This window comes from Nicotiana sylvestris, chromosome 2 (assembly GCF_000393655.2).
Source record: "Nicotiana sylvestris chromosome 2, ASM39365v2, whole genome shotgun sequence".
Lineage (NCBI taxonomy): Eukaryota > Viridiplantae > Streptophyta > Magnoliopsida > Solanales > Solanaceae > Nicotiana > Nicotiana sylvestris.
In genome coordinates, this window is record NC_091058.1 from 65626611 (window position 1) to 65643503 (window position 16893).

A 16893-nucleotide genomic window follows, 5' to 3' on the forward strand; every position below is an offset into this window, starting at 1 on the left:
TTGAATTGTTTTGAGCCTTTTGATACACTTTCTTTCTAATCCTATCCAAAAGCCCACATTACGATCCAAAAAAAGACCTTCCGATCAGTTTTCGAGAGATGCCAAGTCGAGCAAGTAAAGGTAATTCATATCAGGGACAATACTCCGGTCCAAACAAGGAAAACTGAAAAATGAGAGAGTCTTATTGGTGGAAATCCTCATAGGCACCGTAAGGCGATGAAAGTTGAGAGATATAAAAAACGAGAGAGTCTTATTGGTGAAAACCTTCATGGGCACCTTGAGACAACTGTAAGTTGAGAGAAAGAATAAAATTAGAGAGGCTTGATGGTGAAAACCCTTCAGGCACTACAAGTCGAATAAGGATTATGAATCAGATTGGATAATCAGAGCATTGAAGCCCAGTTTCACGGGTTAAGGGTACAACAAGAGTTGAACATCAGACTTGCTTGACAGAATAGGCCACAGATGCATGTCATGGTCATTAGAGTTGGTATCCACATCTGATAAGTTTCTACTTTGTAGTTTTCTTGGTAGGAATCATCTCTTTCCATTGTCCTTTACTCTGTTCCTTTTGTCTTGTTTACTTCCTCTTCCTGAGTCTGTTTGGTCAGAACAAGTGAGAAATGACTCCAAAATCTTCCACCAGCTTTCCAATTGCACCAAACGAGGTCTAGCCAACACATCAAAGTGTCATAAGTTAGGAAAGAACAACAAGCACACTTAGTTGGTAACAATCAACATGCTTTGGGATCCATATGAAATAAAAAGGTTTGGTACATATCAATTCATGAACAATGCAACAGATGGAGGGTGTTATGTGAATGGATCAAAGGTATTTTTGGTGAAACACAAAGGTTTAGTAAATGTCAGATCACGAGCAATGCAACAGATAGAGGGTATTGGGTCTGAACGGAGAAGAGGTACTTTCTGTGATAAGGATGATAGAGAAAATGGATAGTCAATAAACAAGCAAGGTCTTCAAAATGGAAATCAAGTTATCATGGGAAGTGAAGGAGTAATCTCCCTCAAAGCCAAGGCCACAAACCAACCACCGCATTTTAAACTAACAAGATTTTTCTTTGATTGAAACAGGGGCAGAAAATTTTGTTTGTTTTGGATAAACCCTCCATAAGGAAAATCAAGCACCAGACGGGTTTGACCGTAAATTCTAAGGACCCTCCTGGAAAATGGGACCTAATTTAAAATTCAAAACATTCATGAGTAGCAAAATCTAGCATAGATGTACCCCAAAGGAATATAAGTTGGCTTCAAAGTTTGCATGTTTAAGATAGGATTCAATTAGGAATTGTCAGGACCCTCCTGAATAATGGGACTTAGCTTTCAGACTTCCATTAGATAACAAGATTTAGCGTAAGCTCCGTTGTAGGGTAGTGTAACTCAGCCGTAAAAATTGTCACTCTTAGGATAATACTTGATTTTTGACTTTCAGGACCCTCCTGGATAATGGGATGTAGTTGTAAGACCTTCTTAGATAACAATACTTAGTGGAAGTCATACCTTTAGAAAACATAATTCAGCTTTTAAAACTGTCATTTAACTAGGAGTTTTCAGGACCCTCCTGGATAATGGGATCTAGCTTTCAAATTCTTAGTAATATTTGATAACATGATTCAGTTTAACACTCACAGATGTGCCCAGCTACCAAACTGGGGCAGAAAAGTTTCTTTGTTTTGTCTATTTTGTTGAAATCAGGCACCCACTTGGAGAGCACGGGAATACAGTTCAAGTTCAGCAATCAGACGCCCACCTGGAGAGCACGGGAATACAGTTCAAGTTCAGCAATCAGGGCCCACCTGGAGAGCATGGGAATACAGTTTAAGTTCAGCAATCGGGCGCCCACCTGGAGAGCACAGGAATACAGTTCAAGTTTAGAAATTAGGCTCCTACCTGGAGAGCACGGGAACACAGTTCAAGTTCAGCAATCAGGCGCCCACCTGGAGAGCACGGGAATACAGTTCAAGTTCAGCAATCAGGCGCCCACCTGGAGAGCACGGGAATACAGTTCAAGTTCAGCAATCAGGCGCCCACCTGGAGAGCACGGGAATACAGTTCAAGTTCAGCAATCAGGCGCCCACCTGGAGAGCATGGGAATACAGTTCAAGTTCAGCAATCAGGCGCCCGCCTAAAGAGCACGGGAATACAGTCAAAGTCTTGGCAATCAGGCGCCCACCTGGAAAGCAGGGGAATACAGATAAAATTTTGGCAATCAGGCAATCACCTGGAGAGAAAGGGAGAACAACACCAGTTTTAGGGAAGGGAAACAATTTAAGTGTCGATAATTAGGCGTCCACCTAGAGAAAAGGAAAACATCTCAGATTATAATTCGACTTCAGTAATCAGGCGTCCACCTGAAGAAAAGGGAAAGCATCTCAGATTACAATTCAAGTCAGCAACAAAAGAAGCTCGCGGCAAGAATGCGAGTCAACAGTCCGAGCTGATCAACAAAAGTTAGTCACAATAAAGAAAAAAAAGAGAAAGGCAAGAAGTTAATCCAAATGCAAAAGTTGATGAAAGATATGAGCTTCTCAAGACATGGTTGAGGTCACAAGCACTACATGTCCGGTCTTGATCTGAAAATCTGAAGAAGAACGAGCTAGCACTTGCAATTAGCAAGCGTCAAGGTTCAAATCCAAAGTCTGCATGAAGAACCATTCAAGGCTCAAGATCAAGCTTCAGAAGACTTATAGATAGGAATCTTGTAACTCATAGTTGACAGGCTTAGCCAGTCTTTTTCATCTTTTGATTTTTGATGTAATAGCAGGACTGCGGACCGGAACCCGGCAGAATGGCACCTCGACCGGCTCTCCACCTCGGCATACTCCATCATCTCACTCACCTCTGAACTACACGTGGCCTGATTCCTTTATAGCCAAGAATATATAGGCAACTCAGATACCAGGGCTCGATCACATTGCCTTTTTCTCAGTTTTAGTCTCTCCCAAATAAGGGTCAGGTCAAAAAACCTGTCTAGTCGTTCTTTGTCTGAAAACTCTTCGCGTTTCTAGTCAAAGAGGGACATCTGTAGACATGTGATTTTTGACCCTCCCCAATTTTTTTATATTTTAGCATGTAAATATTTAATTTAGGCATAATATCGCTATTTCAACTAATTCTTACTCTTTTACTTTATTTTATTACAAGAAAAATGAAAATTACAAAAAAATATTTTAGTTTATGTATTTTTCATAAATTAAAAAAAATACAAAAATAGTACCTTATTTTTATCTTTATATAATTTCGAAAACACAAAAATAGTTTCATGTTTAGTTTAATTAATTAGGATTAGCTTTGGCATTGTGTAGTATTTCTATCTTATTTTAAAAGGAGTCAATTAAGGTGTTAGACCAAAATTTTAAGAGTTTTAGAGCCCAATTCTTGGCCCAATATCCAATACCCATTAAGCCAATCCTAGGGACCCTTCTAAACTCTTCTTTGGAACAAAAAATAAATAAAAAAATCCTAAGGACTTAACACAAAAGACCTAGGGACTAATTGGCAAAATACACAAAATGTAAACCTAGACTCTAGACCTATAAGACCCTAAGGAGCTGCAATACACAGGGGGATACACAAAATAGATGCCCAAAAAATCTGAAGGAGCAAAATACACTATGAAAAAAGAGTCTGAAAAAAGCTGCGCAACTTTTCAACAAGGAAATGACCCCCACCCCCCGTCTCTATCTTCTCCAAACGACCACCATCAGTCATCTTCTTCAGCAGCATAAACCAACTACACATCCCCCACCCCATGTCTTCGTCCTCTTCAGACTGAAGTAATGCCATTGAAGACCAGAAAATAGACCCCCCTTCATCTTCTCCACCCTTCAAATCCCTCACCCTTAAAAGCAAAACCAGCAGCAGCTATGAGAAACACCAAAGACGAAGAACGCTCCTCCCCGCCAGACCACTACTCCTAGACCATTCCTAAGAAGCAACACCCGCAGAAAATCTGCCAAAAACGGACAGTGAATAGAGGGAATAACATAGAATAGAGACGGGATTTTAAGAGAAAAATTTGACGGAAATTGGGGTTATATTCTTGTGTTAGCGAGGAATCGTGTTTCGGAATGGACTGTGTAAAGATAAATCTCTACCTCTTCTTTTCAAATTTCAATTTTGGTTGCAATTTGGAGGTTGTTCACGGTGTTCAGGCTCAGGCTTTGAGGTGTCGATCGAGGTTTTCCGGACTTGTGCAATTTCAATCGAGGTCTTCCGGTCCGGGTTTCAATTCATATACCGCTATTGCTCGAGGTTCCAACCACAATTTCTGCTCATTTTTTGTGTCTTTGGTTTGGCTGTGCAGATGTGAATTCTGTTCGAAAGAAGAACAAGATTGCACTTCAGTCTTTCGCTTTCAGTCTCGATGTGTAATTTGAGTAGTTAAACTTACGTGATCTAATTTGAAAGGAATTCTCCATTGAGTAGAGATCATGTGTATAAGTTTATGTTTTAAAGGATTTAGAATTTCAAATCACCTAATCATCTTTTAGGATTGAACTAATTAATAAGAATTAATTGTAAATTCCATATTCAACCAGCAATTCGTGAGTTCTGATAAGACACTGCTTGCTTTTTCTTTTGTAAAATCCATTATCAAGGATGAGATTTTGACGTAAATAGATCAACATACCCAAAACGTTAATCAGAGTCAGTTAAGCATAGAGGTTTGAATGAACATTAATTAAAATTTGACATGTTCTCTTTGTTTATGTGCTTATGTTAAATTTACAAATCTATATGGTTAGGTATATGACATTCTTATTTTTAGGGTTCTTAAGTCTCCATTGTGTGTTGCTTGGTTCAGAAGGTTTAATTAGCTATGAAAATGACATGTTTGGTATGAATATCATTTCTTATTCCTGCAATGTTCCTCATGACTGTTTGATCAATAAGAAATACTTTCTTTAATAACAGATGTATTTATTTGAACACATTATGAACATTTGTAGTTTGTTTTTGTTGAGTAAAGCCCCTTTGGAATAATTTGAGGCATGCCATGCCAAATAAATTCCCAAAACACATGGCCCTCACTTAATTAATTTTTAATCCTTAGAAATCGAGGCGTGCCATTTAGCAAATTTTCCGTAGCCCTTGCAAAGTTGCAAATGTGTAGTTGCTTAGGCGCATCATTTTGATAATTTACCTTCCTAAACTCAGGTGCGCATTTATGTGACCCAAATCCAAATCTCAACAATGTTATATAAAATGTGTTGCGGACCGCGGGTGTTCTTATGTGGCGTGGTTCAAGACATATTTTTAATGATGTTGCAATCTTTCTTAAAAATGATTAAAAGCGGTTTTAAGTTAAAATGCATGAAGGTTAAAACATGTAATAAAATCAGATAATCAGGCCAATTATAACAGTTGAGCGACCGTGCTAGAACCACGGAACTCGGGAATGCCTAACACCTTCTCCTAGGTTAACATAATTCCTTACCCGGATTTTTGTGCGCGAACTGTAAAACAGAGTCAATCTTTTCCTCGATTTGGGATTTGAACCGGTGACTTGGGACACCATAAATTATCCCAAGTGGCGACTCTGAATCTTTAAATGAAATAATCCTGTTTCGATTGTCCTTTAGTTGGAAAAACTCCCTTATATACCCTTCTCGGGGGTGTAGGAAAAAAGGAGGTGTGACAGGTATACAAATAAGTTGTACGGAAAAGTAGGCATGCTTGCAGTTCAAGTAAAAGCTCAGTAGTAAGTAAATACAACATAACCAGTACATAGTATAAAGCTCAGGAAATCACTAAGTAACAATGCACAAATAGTATGATCAATGTTCTATATACTTCCACTCACAAGCGCTCAACCACTCGGTACTGTATATGGCCACTCGGCCCAGGGAAGATCCATCCTGGAATATATACACATCACTGACCGTAGTCATCCAGTACCCAGGAAGGCCATCCGGCCCCATGGAGAAGATCCATCTCCAAGTATCAATACTTCGGAAAAGATCCATGTTCAAGGAAAATCCATCTTTCAATATCATCAACTGCGCTCACTAGGGGTGTAAAGACTCCGGAAGGGATTCTCTTAGCCCAAGCGCTATATCAAGCCAACGAAGGCATGATAAATATCTCGCTGAGGCTTGCAGCCCGATCCCATACTGTCACTCAATATCAGGCTCTCAGTCTCACTCAGTTATTACTCTCAAATCTCACACACACGGGCTAAAAAATGTCATGATACTAGCTCGAACAATGATATGATATGTCAAATAGCAATAATCGAGATTGAGGCATGATATAATACGCATGAACAGGACTGAGTACAGAATATAAATGTATCTAATGATACGACAACAAGAAACGACCTCTCGGGTCTCAACAGTATTGGCGTGAAGCCTTAATATGATTATTAGCATGATTTGCAGCTCATTAACTAACTCACATAATTTCAACACAAATATCAGCATGAAAGATTCACTAAGCGGTGCCGTGGAATGACCCAGGCCGTAATTCTCACGGTGCACGCCCACACGCCCGTCACTTGGTATTTGCGTCACCTCAATAGTAATCATAGAACACATAGTTTGGGGTTTCGAACCCTCAGAGCCAAGTTTGGAAGTGTTACTTACCTCAAGCCAAGCCAAAATCTAGACCGCGACGCCTTTGCCTCTCGGTTCGGCCTCTAAATACCCTGAATCTAACCATAATCAGTATATAACCATCAATCTACACTAAAGGAATGAAACCCATACGAAAATTATCAATTTAACTCAAAAATCCTGAAATTGGCCAAACCCAACCCCCGGACCCAATCTCGGATTCCGATAAAATTAACAAAACTAGAATCCTTACACTCTCACGAGTTCATACATACCAAATACACCAAAATCCGACCACAAACGACCCCTCAAATCCCTAAATCAAAGTCTCCAATTCCAAGCCTTAATCTCCCAACTTTCTTCCCTAATTTTTCCACTAATACCATGATGAAACAATGGGAAAATGGCCACAAACACAAATAATAAGGCTTAAGAAGCTTACCCAACTGAAACCCTTCGATTCCCTTGAAAAATCACTGCCCTAGCTCTCTTCCCATCTTTAGAAATGGCAAAACTTAGCAAAATTCACGAAGGGGGCCTTTTTATACCTTCTGCCCAGTGATACCGCATCTGCGGGACCGCTTCTACGCCAATCCAACCGCTTCAACGGTTTTTCATTTAAATTCCCTGACCTCGTCTGCAACAAAATATCCTCACCTGCAGTCACGCAGGTGCGTCCCTTTCTCCGCATTTGCGACTTCTGCCTTCTTCACCTATGGCCGCATCTACGACTGATTCTCGCTTCTGCGATCATCACACTAGCGGTACCCTAACCGCAGGTGTGGTTATGACAGAACCTCAACAGCTTCAGCTGCAAACTCCAACTCCTAAACTTCCCGATAACTATACGAAATCATCCCGAGGCCCCCGGGACCTCAACCAAAAGTATGAAAAAGTCATATACCGCTATTCAAACTTATACCAATCTTCGGAACACTCAAAACAACGTTGAAACACCAAATCACACTCGGATTCAAGCCTAAGGATTCCAAAACTTCCGAATTCCGCAAACGATCAAAAAGTCTATCAAACCTCCTCTGAATGACCTGAAATTTTGCACACACGTCAAAAATGACACAACGGACCTACTCCAATTTTCAGAATTTCATTCCGACCTCGATATCAAAATTTCCACTACCAACCGGAAAGCGCCTAAATTCCAATTTCGCCAATTCAAGCCTAAACCTACCACGGACCTCCAAATTACATTCCGAACACATTTCTAAGTCCCAAATAACCTCACGAAGCTATCTGAATCATAAAAATGGAACTCCGAGATCGATTACTCACAAGTCAACTTTCGATTGACTTTTCCAACTAAAAGGCCAACTTAAGAGACTAAGTGTCTCATTCCTCTATAAAACCACACCGAACCCGAACCGAACAATCCGATACAACATAATACAACTAAAAAACACTTATAGAAGAATAAATGAGGGAAACAGAGCGGTAACTCATGAAATGACCGGCCGGGTCATTACATCCTCCCCCTCTTAAACAAACGTTCATCCTCGAACGAGTCAAGAAACTTACATGAAAATAGATGAGGATATCTGCTCCGCATATCTCGCTCGGTCTCCCAGGTAGCCTCCTCCACGGGTCGACCTCTCCACTACACTTTCACTGAAGCTATATCCTTTCATCTCAACTTTCGAACCTGACGCTCCAAAATAGCCATTGGCTCCACATCATAAGTCAAATCGCCGTCCAACTGAACCGTGCTGAAATCCAAAACATGAGACGTATCACCAATATACTTCCGGAGCATAGAAACATGAAATACCGGATGCACACTCGACAAGTTGGGTGGCAAAGCAAGCTCATAACCACCTCCCCAATCCTCTGGAGCACCTCAAAAGGACCAATGAATCGAGGATTCAATTTACCCTTCTTCCCAAATCTCATAACACCCTTCATGGGCGAAACATTCAGTAGAACCTTCTCCCTAACCATGTAGGACACATCACGAACCTTCCTGTCAGCATAACTCTTTTCCCTCGACTGCGCTGTACGAAACTGATCCTGAATCACCTTCACCTTGTCCAAAGCATCCTGCACCAAGTCTGTACCCAAAAGCCTAGCCTCGTCGGGCTCAAACCGGCCAACTGGAGATCTACACCATCTCCCATATAAAGCCTCATATGGAGCCATCTGAATGCTCAACTAATAATTGTTGTTGTAGGAAAACTCCACGAGTGGTACAAACTGATCCCATGAACCCCCAAAATTAATGACACAAGCGCGCAACATGTCCTCCAATATCTAAATAGTGTGCTTACACTGCCCTTCCATCTAAGGGTGAAAAGTTGTGCTCAACTCAACCCGAGTACCCAACTCTCTCTGTACGGCTCTCCAAAACTGCGAAGTAAACTGAGTAACCCTATCTAAAATGATAGAAACTGGGACACCATGCAAGCGAACAATCTCTCGATTATAAATCTCTGCTAACTGCTCTGAAGAATAGGTAGTACTCACAGGAATAAAGTGCGCGGACTTGGTCAGCTGATCCACAATCACCCAAATAGCATCGAACTTCTTCAAAGTTCATGGGAGTCTAACTACAAAGTCCATGGTGATCCACTCCCACTTCCACTCTGGAATATCTATCTGTTGAAGCAAGCCACCCGGCCTCTGATGCTCATATTTTACCTGCTAACAATTGAGACACCGAGCTACAAATCCCACAATATCCTTCTTCATTCTCCTCAACCAATAATGTTGTCTCAAATCCAGGTACATCTTCGCGGCACCCGAATGGAAGGAATACCGCGAGCTATGGGCTTCCTCTAGAATCAACTCCTAAAGTCCATCTACATTGGGCACACATACCCCGCCATGTATCCTCAAAACCCCATCATCACCAATAGTCACATCTTTGGCATCACCGTGCTGAACTTTGTCCTTAAGGACAAGCAAATAAGGATCATCATACTGGTGCTCTCGGATGCGATCAAATAAGGAAGACCGAGAAATCACACAAGCTAAGACCCGACTAAGCTCCAAAATATCTAACCTCACAAACTAATTGGCCAAAGCCTGAACATCTACTGCAAGAGGTGTCTCCCCAACTAAAATATACGCCAAACTCCCCATACTCACCGCCTTCCTACTCAAGGCATCGACCGCCACATTGGCCTTTCTCGGATGGCACAAGATAGTGATATCATAATCCTTTAGCATCTCCAACCATCTATGCTACCTCAAATTGAGATCCTTCTGCTTGAACAAGTGCTAGAGGCTACGATAATCAGTAAACACCTCACAAGACACACCATACAAATAATGCCTCCAAATCTTCAACATGTGAACAATGGCAGCCAACTCTAGATCATGAACAGGGTAGTTCTTCTCATGGGGCTTCAACTGACGAGAAGCATAAGCAATCACTCTCCCCTCCTGCATCAACACACACCTGATACCAACTTTCGAAGCATCGCAATACATTGAATAAGAACCTAAAGTTGATGGCAACACTAACACTGGATTTGTGGTTAAAGCAATCTTGAGCTTTTGAAAGCTTGCCTCTTACTCATCCGACCACATGAAAGGAGCACCCTTCTGAGTCAATTTGGTCAAGGGTGATGCTATAGATGAAAATACCTGAACGAACTGGCGATAATAACCCGCCAAACCAAGAAAGTTGTGAATCTCTATGGCTAAGGACGGTTTGGGCCAACTCTGAACTGCCTCTATCTTTTTTGGATCAACCTGGATACCCTCACTGGACACCATGTGCCCCAATAAAGCCACTGAACTTAGCCAAAACTCACATTTGGAGAACTTTACATAAAGTTTCTCCTCCCCCAATCTCTGCAACACAACTCTCAAATGCTCCACATGCTCCTCCTGACTACACGAATACACCAGAATATCATCAATGAACACAATGACAAATGAGTCGAGATAAGGCCGAAACACACTATTTATCAAATGCACGAACGCTAGTCAGCCCAAAAGACATCACAAGGAACTCATAATGACCATATCGGGTCCTGAAGGCTATCTTAAGAATGTCCGAGTCCCTGATCTTCAACTGGTGATACGCTAAACGAAGATCAATCTTAGAGAACACCCTCTCTCCCTGAAGTTGGTAGAACAAATCATCGATACGAGGAAAAGGATAATTGTTCTTGATTGTGACCTTTTTCAACTGCCTGTAATTAATGCATATCCTCATAGTGCCATCCTTCTTCTTCACAAATAGAATAGGCGCCCCCTATGGCGACACACTAGGACAAATAAATCCTTTATCAAGGAGTTCCTGAAGCTTCTCCTTCAACTCTTTCAACTCCGTTGGTGCCATACAATACGTGAAATGGAAATGGGCTGAGTGCCTGACACCAGATCAATACCAAAATCAATATTCCTGCCCGGTGGCATGCCCGACAGGTCTGCAGGAAACACATCCGGAAAGTCTCTCACTACCTGGACTTAGTCAATGGTAGGAGTCTCTACACTAACATCCTCACAAAGGCTAGATAAGAAAGACAACCCTTCCCAACCATCCGTTGGACCTTCAAAAATGAAATCACTCTACTGGGTACATAATCCGTCGAACCTCGCCACTCAATCTGTGGCAACCCCGGCATAGACAATGTCACTGTCTTAATATAACAGTCCAGAATAACACGACACGGTGATTGTCACACCTCCTTTTTAACCTACACCCCCTAAGGGTATAAGAGAGTTTTTCCAATTTAAGTGACAATCGAAACAGGATTTATTATTAAAAGATTCAGAGTCGCCACTTGAGATATTTATGGTGTCCTAGTCACCGGTTCCAATCCCGAATCGAGGAAAAGATTGACTCTGTTTAACAGTCTGCGAACATAGAAATCCGGGTAAGGAATTCTGTTAACCCGGGAGAAGGTGTTAGGCATTCCCGAGTTTCGTGATTCTAGCACGGTCGCTCAACTGTTATATTCAACTTAATTATCTGATTTTAATACATGCTAGCTTATGTGCCTTTTATTTACAAACTGCTTTTATCATTATTTTAAAATAATTGCAATGTCGCAAAAATGCGTCTCGAACCACGTCGCAATCAATGCACCCGTGGTTGTTAACACATTTTTGACGCCGTTGAGATTTGTATTTGGGTCGCATCGATGCGTACCCGAGTTTAAGAAGGTAATTTTATTAAAATCATGCTTAAAGAGTCTAACGTAATATTATTTTGAGGAAGGCCGTGAAATTCGCTAAATGGCCCATCCCGAAGTCTAAAGTTAATACAATATCTATTGAGGGCCCCGCAATTTGTGGTTTTATTCGGCGAGGCTCGTCTCATCAATTTAAAGACATCCTGAAGTGAACTATATTTACATTTTTGTTTGTCTCTAAAAATAAAGAAAAGATACTTCCTAATTAGCACGTCCATGTGTCCTTACTAAGATGCCCAGCTAATGGTTTAATGGAGACAACTTAGCCTCATTGAGGCTTGCAGCGTCTGGGCCTTTGGCACCTCATCATTCAAATCTGCCTGTGTTAGAAGGCATTGCCCAGACATGGGCCGCATTCAGACGAGAAGCATGGCCCAAGTAGCTCAATTAACGTGAGGCCCAACTCGGCTTACCACACGATTATTGAAATCTACTGAAATGAATTAAGCCAACACAGTTCACAATTCAATTGATGCTCAAATCACTAAATCCCACTACAACTTAGCAAATAGGCTAGCATGTACAAAGATTATTTAAAAAAAAAAACCTGTTTAACTCCTAATCTCTAATTAATACTTATTATCATGATCGAATTTGAACATACTTTGAATCTAATTTCAGCTATCAGTTTGGTTTGGACTTAAGGTCACTTTAACAACATATTTCAATCTGGTTTTTACGAACGCAGTCAGTCACTAACGTGAATGCACATCACAACTCAAATTAAATTTCCAATTCAAACTAATCATCAGTTCAAGCTACTTCTGATTTTCAAGATCTAAACAAAGAAATGCTAACATAAATCAAATGTTAACTACAGCTGATAACTATAAATTAACAGTCCATTACAAATATAAATTCAGTAAATACAAATCACTCTTAGCAAAACAGCACTCCAAATTACCACAGTTGATTACAAAAGCAAATGTTGAAATAACTGAAGATGCAACTGAAATTAAGCCTCCATTTCATTTCATTTCAATTGGAGGTTAACACGCATCTAGTTCAGGGCATGTACCTGGAATCATAACAAACAGTGAAGCAAAATGGGGGTCAGCTGAAACAAAAACACTCGAGCAGCAGCTCAGAAATCAATTTGAATCCCCAGCAGTAATCAATGGAGTGTAAAAAAAACAGTCCAACACAGATTCAAAACCCAGAAGTGCTTTAAAATTACGCAGAACTATCATATCTCTTCGAAGCCAACTCAAATGAAACCAAAACCATTTAAAATTCAACCAGAACTCCAGAATCCAAAGCACTCAAACTCAAACTATAAGATGCATTGTATTTACTAACAAAACTCGAAATCAGCCTAATACTCCATGGGACGGTATTGGTTTTTTTTGTTTTTTTTTTATTTTTGTCTATTTTTGTATTTTTGTATATTTGAATTCAAATGCTAATCTGAAATTTTGAGAAAGGGTGAGAGCTGTAGGTGGGAATTCGATGGCTAAAAAAAACCTTCCTTTATGAAGTAAAGGGCATGCCCTTTTATAAGCACCCATGAGGGCAGCCCTCAGATTTACAGTTTTCAATGTCAGTCCCTTACCTATTTAATCAATTAGTCCCTTATTTTCTAACTTGTTACCCAAGTAATCCCACTAAAATTATTAAAATCTACACTAAAGTACCACTCTAGAAGGCCCTAGAAGATTCTAGTTGCAACTACCATGTGCTGCCCAATCCTAAATGTCTAAACTACCCCTGAACTTAAACTAAAACTACAACTATAACCAAGACAGTTTCTTAAGCTCTGAATATACCCCAATTTAACTCTTGTTGAATCTATCGTTTGAACTCAGAATTAATGACCAAACTAACTACCAAACGACGACTAATTAAACTGAAACTAAATTAACTAGTAATTAACCTAAACTAAAGGAACACCAGAAATTAATTCAAACCAAACTTAGTAAAACTAATTAACAGATTATCAGCGGCTCAACTAAAAATCAAACTAAGATCAGGAATTGGAACATATTAAAATCAAACAAACAACTAGACTTAATCAAAACAAATCAGGACAAAAGATTAGAACAATATTGACAAAAATTAAAACGCAAATTAACCTAGACATTAACCATGGAATTAACACATGCAGAAAATCAGAAAAGGAAAAAGAATTGAAATAAAAGAAAATGCCAACAAGAACCCACTGACAACAAAGAGCTCCGGCCAGTGGTTGTTTCTCCAAATCCCCGAAATTTCTGACCCGTAATATCCCTAACCATGTGTTTTCATAAGAAAACACCTGATTAGGGTTGTTAGGGTCCGAAATCATGGAGACTTTACATTAGGGTTTTTGGTCGGAAACCTTCGATTTGATATTCGAGTTGTTCCAGGTAGATTCGAGAGATAGGGCTATGAGGGTTGGGTAGAGGAGGCCCAGGCGGTCACATGGTGTTAATTTGTGGTGATTGGGTCACTTTGGGTTTTGGCCGGAGAATCTTTGATCGAGGATTCGACGAGCTAGGGCGGGATTTGAAGGAAACGGTTGGTGGATTCATGATGAGGGAGAAGAGGAGGTCTCGTGGTGTTATTTTGGAGTGGTTTAGGAGTAGTGGCATTCACCGGAAAACCTTCAATCGAAGATTCGAAGGGTTCAAGTAAGATTCGAAGGAAAAGGCCGGTGGATTTGGACAGAGGAGGAGAAGGGGAGGTTGGGGTGTGAATTTGGTGGTGATTGGCGTCGGCGCCGCCATTGCCGGCGACGGAGAAATCAGGGCGGCGCAATTAGGGTTCGTGAGAGAGAGAGAGAAGGCTTGAGGAAGATGATGGGGTTTGAGAGAGAGGGGGGGTCTTTAAGACAGTTATATATTAAATGGGGTGTGCTTCTGGACCGTCTGATCAATCAACCTCGACGGTCCAGATTAACTGGGAACGAAACGACGTCGTTTGACCAAAGAGAAAGGGCGGACAGGGTAGGGGATTGGGCTTGGGTCAGTTTGGGTGAGATTCGAGGATTGGGCTAGGCTAAGATCATAAAATTGGCCCAATTTCGGGTATATAACAAAGCACCCCTTTTTTAGTTATTTCCTTTGTTTGTTTTCTTTTCTTCCATTTTATAATTTTGTATTGTTTTTTTCTGAATTTTATAAAGGTGCTAAAATAAAAATAAAAACTAAACTACAACTAATTAATGCCTAAAATTGTTTTAAAAATTATTTCGTAACGATTTCACAATTAAAGCAATAAAAATGCAAAAGTGAACTATTTTTGTTATTTTCTTCTTATTTTATTCCCAAAACAGTTTAACCCCTAATTAATACTAAAGTATGAAATTAAATCCTAAATGCAAATGCATATTTTTGTATATTTATATGAATTATCAGGCACATGTAAAAATGTAAACAATTAACAGAAAATAACACCAAAATTCACAAAAATTGTAAAAATAAGGAAAAGTCATTTTTATTTGAATTTTGTGGGAATAATTCATATATAGGGCAAAAATCACGTGCTCACAGCTGCCCTTCTTTGCTCAGAAACATGAAAAGTTTTCGGGGAAAAAGATAAGTGAGCAAATATGAGCGATTTTTGCCCGTTTGAATATTCCGTGTGAAGCATTTTTTGAAAAAGTTGACCGCACCCTGCTTCAGCGGTTGCCTACATATCCTGGGCTAAACAAGAATCAGGTCAGTGTAGTTCAGGAGTGTCTGGTAGCTGGGACTACCAGGAGCTATGATTTCATTGCGATTGTTGCTGCTACTGCTTGCTGACCTTCCTTATTACACCATGGCAAAATAAAAGAAGCTAAACTGAACTATGACCTATGAATTACAAAATCCTATCTAAATTCTTCAAACTTGTTGTTGTACTTACTCGTTGTCTTGTTGTCTTGTGTTTTCTTGGAAAAATCCCTTGTTGCCATTGCAAACTACAAACTGAGGTGTTGTTCCTTTCTTCAGATTGCTGAACTTGAATGTATTCCCTTGTCGTACGGGTGGGCTCCCGATTACTGAAACTTGAACTGTATGTCTCTGTTTTCCAGGCGGACTCCTGACTTCTGAATCTTGAAATTGAATGTATTCCTTTGTTATCCAGGCGGGCTCCTGACTGCTGAACTTGAACTTGAATGCATTCCTCTGTTATCCAGGCGGGCGCCTGACTGCTGAACTTGAACTTGAAAGTATTCCTCTGTTCTCCAGGCAGGCTCCTGACTTCACCAAAGACAAAACAAAGAATTTGAAATCTAAAACTTAAATTGCACTCCCTTGTTCTCCATGCGGGCTCCTGACTGCTGCGCTTGAAAGTATTCCCTGCTCTCCAGGCGGGCTCCTGACTTTAAACAGACAAAACAAAGAAAATTTTCTGCCCCAGTTTGGTGGCTGGGCAGATGTGATTGTAAAACTAAACCATATTACCAAGTATTACTAAGGATTTGAAAGCTAGGTCCCATTATTCAGGGGGTCCTGACAACTCTTGACTAAACGACGATTTAAAATCTAAGTTATATCTTCTACAGGTGTGACTTCTTCTAAATCATGCTATCTAAGAGGATCTTTAAACTACTCCCCATTATCTAGGAGGGTCCTGAAAATCAAAGGTCAAATTTTATCTTAAGGGTGACACCTTCATGTCTGAATTATACTACCCTACAACAGAGTTTAAGCTAAATGTTGTTATCTAATTGAAATCTTAAAGCTAAGTCCCATTATTCAGGAGGGTCTTGGAAACTCCTAATTGAATCCTTTCTTGAACATGCCGACTTCTAAGCTAACTTATATTTTTGGGATATATTTATGCTAGATTATGCTATTTCTGAACTTTAAACTAGGTCTCATTTTCCAGAAGGGTCCTGAAAATTAAAAAGCAAACCTTTTTGGTGACTGCCTTTCTCCACAAAGAGTTCCTCTGAAACAAACGAACTTTTCTGCCCCTGTTTTAATCAAAGAAAATTTGTCAATTCAAAAATGGTGGTTAGTTGGTGGCATTCTTGTTGGAGATCTTTCTGCTGCATTGTTTTGTTCCGACTGGCTTCCCGAACTGGCCTTGAATCGCTTGCCTTTCTTCTTGACTTTCAAACCCCTGACTCTGACAAACCGAGTGTTCTATACCCATGTTATTGTTTCACACCTCTAACCCCTTTTCTGAACTTTTGCACTTCCCACGACATTTCCCAATCATTCCACCGATGACACTTTTGGTGATTCCCT